Source organism: Arachis hypogaea, chromosome 19 (genome assembly GCF_003086295.3).
Source record: "Arachis hypogaea cultivar Tifrunner chromosome 19, arahy.Tifrunner.gnm2.J5K5, whole genome shotgun sequence".
Taxonomy (NCBI): Eukaryota; Viridiplantae; Streptophyta; class Magnoliopsida; order Fabales; family Fabaceae; genus Arachis; species Arachis hypogaea.
In genome coordinates this window covers 126549046-126555492 of record NC_092054.1, presented here as the reverse complement: position 1 = coordinate 126555492, position 6447 = coordinate 126549046, and the positions used below count along the sequence as shown (strand labels likewise).

The 6447-nt window shown below is 35.9% G+C and overlaps 1 non-coding gene across 1 annotated transcript; it reads left to right on the top strand.

Moving 5' to 3' along the window:
* The first annotated feature begins 4176 nt into the window (after positions 1–4176).
* Positions 4177–4284, top strand: LOC112780165 (small nucleolar RNA R71). The gene has a single exon (XR_003191019.1). It is a non-coding gene; the product is annotated as a small nucleolar RNA R71 (small nucleolar RNA).
* The last annotated feature ends 2163 nt before the right edge of the window (positions 4285–6447 follow it).

The following is a 6447-nucleotide window of genomic DNA, read 5'->3' as shown; positions in this document are numbered from 1 at the left end:
CTAAAATCATAGAAAAACACACAAACTCATAGTAAAGTCCAGAAATATGATTTTTATTTAAAGACTAATGAAAATATACTAAAAACTAACTAAATCATACTAAAAACTATGTAAAAACAATGCCAAAAAGCGTATAAATTATCCGCTCATCACAACACCAAACTTAAATTGTTGCTTGTCTCCAAGCAACTAAAAATCAAATAGGATAAAAAGAAGATAATATACTATGAATTCCAAAATATCAATGAAGCTTAGCTCCAATCAGATGAGCGGGACTTGTAGCTTTTTGCCTCTTGAATAGTTTTGGCATCTCACTTTATCCCTTGAAGTTCAGAATAATTGGCATCTATAGGAACTTAGAATTCAGATAGTGTTATTGATTCTCCTAGTTTAGTATATTGATTCTTGAACACAGCTACTTTATGAGTTGATTGTGGCCCTAAGCACTTTGTTTTCCAGTATTACCACCGGATACATAAATGCCACAAACACATAACTGGGTGAACCTTTTCAGATTGTGACTCAGCTTTGCTAAAGTCCCCAATTATGAGTGTCCAGGGTTCTTAAGCACACTCTTCTTTTTGCTTTGGACCTCGACTTTAGCCGCTCAGTCTCAAGTTTTCACTTGACACCTTCACGCCACAAGCACATGGTTAGGAACAGCTTGGTTTAGCTGCTTAGGCCAAGATTTTATTCCTTTAGGCCCTCCTATCCACTGATGCTCAAAGCCTTGGATCCTTTTTATTACCCTTGCCTTTTGGTTTTAAGAGCTATTGGCTTTTTGCTATTGCCTTTTGGTTTAAAGAGCTTTTGGCTTTTTCTGCTTGCTCTTTTTTTTCTTTCTCTTTTTTTTTCGCCATTTTTCTTTTCCTTTTTTTTTCGCAAGCTTTTGTATTCACTGCTTTTTCTTGCTTCAAGAATCAATTTTATGATTTTTCAGATTATCAATAATATTTCTCCTTTTTCATCATTCTTTCAAGAGCCAACATATTTAACATTCATAAACCACAATATCAAAAGACATATGCACTGTTCAAGCATTCATTCAGAAAACAAAAAGTATTGTCACCACATCAAAATAATTAAACTAGTTTCAAGGATGAATTCGAAACCATGTACTTCTTGTTCTTTTGTAATTAAATCAGTTTTCATTTAAGAGAGGTGATGGATTCATAGGACATTCATAACTTTAAGGCATAGACACTTAAATACTAATGATCATGTAATAAGACACAAACATAAACATAAAGCATAGTAAACAAAAAACAGGAAAATAAGAACAAGGAGATTAAGGAATGGGTCCACCTTAGTGAGGGTGACGTCTTCCTCTTCTTGAAGAACCAATGGTGCTCTTGAGCTCCTCTATGTCTCTTCCTTGTCTTTGTTGCTCCTCCCTTATAGCTCTTTAATCTTCTCTAATCTCATGGAGGATGATGGAGTGCTCTTGGTGCTCCATTCTTAGTTGTCCCATGTTGGAGCTTAATTCTCCTAGGGAAGTATTGATTTGCTCCCAACAGCTTTGTGGAGGGAAGTGCATCCCTTTAGGCATCTCAGGGATTTCATGGTCAAGAATTTCCTCATGCTCTTGTTGAGGTCCATGATCTCTTGTTTGCTCCATCCTTTTCTTAGTGATGAGCTTTTGAGATGAATCTCTCCATCTCCCATGACTCAGAGGTGGAAGCTTTTGCCTTCCCTTTCCTCTTTCTAGAGGTTTCTCTAGCCTTAGGTGTCATAAATGGTTATAGAAAAATAAAAAGCAATGCTTTTACCACACCAAACTTAGAAGGTTTGCTCGTCCTCGAGCAAAAGAAGAGAAGAGGGAGTAGAAAAAGAAGAAAATAGATGAGATGGAGAAGTGTGAGTGGTTTGGCCAAGGAGGGTTTTAGGTGGTTATGATGTGTGAAAAAGAAGGAGTGATGGTTTGAATTTGAGTGGGTGGATGTAGGTGGGTTGTATGATGGTTTTGGAGGAGTAATGGAGGTGATTTTGGGGAAGAGTGTTATGAAAAGGTGTGAAGAGGAGAGAAGAAGAGGTGGGGTAGGTGGGGATCCTGTGGGATCCACAGATCCAGTGGGGTCAAGGACTTAACATCCCTGCTCCAATTAGGCGTGTAAGATGCCCTTAGCATGCATGTCTGGTGTTAGACGCCAGCTTGCTGCTTGTTTTTGACGTTAAACGCCCAAATGTAGCCTGTTTCTGGCATTTAACGCCACTTCTATTCTCTGTTCTGGTGTTAAACGCCAATCTGGTGCTTGTTTCTGGTGTTTAACGCCAGCTTGATGCTTCTTTCTGGCGTTAAACGCCAGTTTGATGCTTCTTACTGGCGTTTAAACGCCAGTAAGTTCTTCCTCCAGGGTGAGCTATTTTTACTGCTGTTTTTCATTCTTTTTTTGATTTTTAAGTAGTTTTTGTGACTCCACATGATCATCAACCTAAAAAAAAACATAAAATAACAATAGAAAATAAATAGATATAATTAAATAACATTGGGTTGCCTCCCAACAAGCGCTTCTTTAATGTCAATAGCTTGACAGTGAGCTCTCATGGAGCCTCACAGATGTTCAGAGCATTGTTGGGACCTCCCAACACCAAACTTAGAGTTTGAATGTGGGGGCTTTGGTTGACTCTGCAGTGAGAGAAGCTTTTCATGCTTACTCTCCATGGTTACAGAAGGAGATCCTTGAGTTTTAAACACAAGGTTGTCCTCATTCAGTTGAAGGACCAATTCTCCTCTGTCCACATCAATCACAGCTCTTGGTGTGGCTAGGAAGGGTCTTCCAAGGATGATGGATTCATCCTCATCCTTCCCAGTATCTAGGATTATGAAATCAGTAGGGATGTAAATGCCTTCAACCTTTACTAACACGTCCTCTACTTGTCCATAAGCCTATTTTCTTGAGTTGTCTGCCATCTCCAATGAAATTCTGGCAGCTTGCACCTCAAAGATCCCAAGTTTCTCCATTACAGAGAGTGGCATTAAGTTTATGCCTGACCCCAGGTCACACAGAGCCTTCTCAAAGGTCATGGTGCCTATGTTATAGGGAATTAAGAATTTACCAAGATCTTGTTTCTTTTGAGGTAATTTATGCCTATCCAATGCATTCAGTTCATTGGTGAGCAAGGGAGGTTCATCTTCCCAAGTCTCATTACCAAATAATTTGGCATTCAGCTTCATGATTGCACCAAGGTATTTAGCAACTTGCTCTTCAGTAATGTCTTCATCCTCTTCAGAGGATGAGTACTCATCAGAGCTCATAAAGGGCAAAAGGAGGTTTAATGGAATCTCTATGGTCTCTAGATGAGCCTCAGATTCCTTTGGTTCCTCAAAGGGAAACTCCTTATTGGTCACTGAGCATTCCAGGAGGTCTTCCTCACTAGGATTCACATCCTCCTCCTCCTCTCTGGGTTCGGCCACACCAAGTAAGGTAATGGCCTTGCACTCTCTTTTTGGATTCTCTTCTGTATTGCTTGGGAGAGTACTAGGATGAGTTTCAGTGACTCTTTTACTCAGCTGGCCCACTTGTGCCTCCAAATTTCTGATGGAGGACCTTGTTTCATTCATGAAACTTAGAGTGGCCTTAGATAGATCAGAGACTATATTTGCTAAGCTAGATGGATTCTGCTCAGAATTTTCTGTCTGTTGCTGAGAGGATGATGGAAAAGGCTTGCTATTGCTAAACCTGTTTCTTCCACCATTATTAAAGCCTTGTTGAGGCTTTTGTTGATCCTTCCATGAGAAATTTGGATGATTTCTCCATGAGGGATTATAGGTATTTCCATAGGGTTCCCCATGTAATTCACCTCTGCTATTGCAGGGTTCTCAGGATCATAAGCTTCTTCTTCAGAAAATGCCTCTTGAGTACTGTTGGATGCAGCTTGCAATCCATTCAGACTCTGAAAAATCATATTAACTTGCTGAGTCAATATTTTATTCTGAGCCAATATGGCATTCAGAGTATCAATTTCAAGAACTCCCTTCCTCTGAGGCATCCCATTACTCACAGGATTCCTTTCAGAAGTATACATGAACTGGTTATTTACAACCGTGTCAATGAGTTCTTGAGTTTCTGCAGGCATTTTCTTTAGGTGAATAGATCCACCTGCAGAATGGTCCAATGACATCTTTGATAATTCAGACAGACCATCATAGAATATATCCAGGATGGTCCATTCTGAAAGCATGTCAGAAGGACACTTTTTGGTCAGTTGCTTATATCTCTCCCAAGCTTCATAGAGGGATTCACCTTCTTTCTGTTTGAAATTTCGAACATCCACTCTAAGCTTGCTAAGCTTTTGAGGAGGAAAGAACTTGGCTAAGAAAGTCGTGACCAGCTTATCCCAAGAGTTCAGGCTATCTTTAGGTTGAGAGTCCAACCATATTCTAGCTCTGTCTCTTACATCAAACGGGAAAAGCATGAGCCTGTAGACCTCGGAGTCAACCCCATTGGTCTTAACAGTATCACTGATCTGCAAGAATTTAGTTAAGAACTGAAAAAGATCTTCTGATAGAAGTCCATAAAACTTGCAGTTCTATTGCATCAGAGAAACTAATTGAGGCTTTAGCTCAAAATTTTTTGCTCCAATGGCAGGGATTGAGATGCTTCTTCCATGTAAATTGGAATTTGGTGCAGTAAAGTCACCAAGCATCTTCCTTGCATTGTTATTATTTGCGGCCATGTCTCCTTCTTTTTCGAAAATTTCTGTCAGATTTTCTCCAGAGAGTTGTGCTTTAGCTTCCCTTAGCTTCCTCTTCAGAGTCCTTTCAGGTTCAGGATCAGCTTCAACAAGAATGTTCTTATCCTTGTTCCTGCTCATATGAAAAAGAAGAGAACACAAAAGAAAATATGGAATCCTCTATGTCGCAGTATAGAGATTCCTTATATGAGTATAAGAAGAGAAGAATAGAAGAAGAGAAATTCGAACACCAAAAGAAAGAGAGGGTTCGAATTTTTAGATGAAGAGAAGTGTTAGTAGATAAATAAAATAATTAGAAAGAGATAAGGGGGAGAGAATTTCGAAAATTAAATAAAATAAAATAAAAATATTTTTGTTTTTTAATTTAAAATTAGTTAGAATTCAAAAATTTAAAAAGAAAAATAAAATTAAATCAAATTAAAATTTAAAACAAATAGTTAATTAAAAAGGAATTTTGAAAAAGAGGAAGGTGATTTTCGAAAATTAGAGAGAGAAAATTAGTTAGGTAGTTTTGAAAAAAGATAAGAATCAAACAAAAAGATAGGATTAGTTTGAAAAAGATTTAAAAATTAATTTTGAAAAGATAAGGAGTTAGAAAAGATTTTGAAATTAATTTTGAAAAAGATATGATTGAAATTTATTTTGAAAAAGATTTGAAAAGATTTGATCTTGAAAATTAAAGTTAATTACTTGACTAACAAGAAACAAAAAGATATGATTCTAAAATTTAAAGATTGAACCTTTTTTAATAGGCAAGTAACAAACTTTAAGATTTTTGAATCAATCACATTAATTGTTAGTAAAGATTTTGAAAATGTGAGACAAAATTAAGAAAGAGATTTTGAAAATCAAATTTTTAAAAGTTTTCGAAAATATGAAAAAAAAATGAAAAAGATTTTATTTTTGAAAAAGATTTTGAAAAGGTTAATTTTTGAAATTGAAATCTTGACTTGACTAACAAGTAACAACAAATTTTAAAAATTTTTGAAAAAGTCAACCCAAAGATTTCGAAATTTATGAGTGAAAAAAGGAAAAGATATATTTTTTTTATTTTTGAATTTTAATGATGAGAGAGAAAAACATCAAAAAGACTCAATGCATGAAAATTTTGAATCAAAACAAATGATGCATGCAAGAACACTATGAATGTCAAGATGAACACCAAGAACACTTTGAAGATCATGATGAACATCAAGAACTTATTTTTGAAAAATTTTCAAGGAAAGAAAAACATGCAAGACACCAAACTTAGAGATTTTTCATGTTTAGACACTATGAATGCAAAAATGCATATAAAAAACAACAAAAGACACAAAACAAGAAAATATGAAGATCAAACAAGAAGACTTGTCAAGAACAGCTTGAAGATCATGAAGAACACACGCATGAGTTTTCGAAAAATGCACAAATTTTAAAAACATGCAATTGACACCAAACTTAAAATTTAACTCAAGACTCAAACAAGAAACATCAAATTATTTTTGGTTTTATGATTTTATTAATTTTTTTTTTGTTTTCGAAAATTATATTGGGAAAAACGAAAAAGAAGAAATTTTTTTTTGTACTTTTCGAAAATAAGAAATAAAAAGCTTAAAATTAAAATAAAATTACCTAATCTGAGCAACAAGATGAACCGTCAATTGTCCAAACTCGAACAATCCCTGGCAACGGCGCCAAAAACTTGGTGCACGAAATTGTGATCATTAACAATGGCGCCAAAGACTTGGTGCTCTCAAACATGAATCACACTTT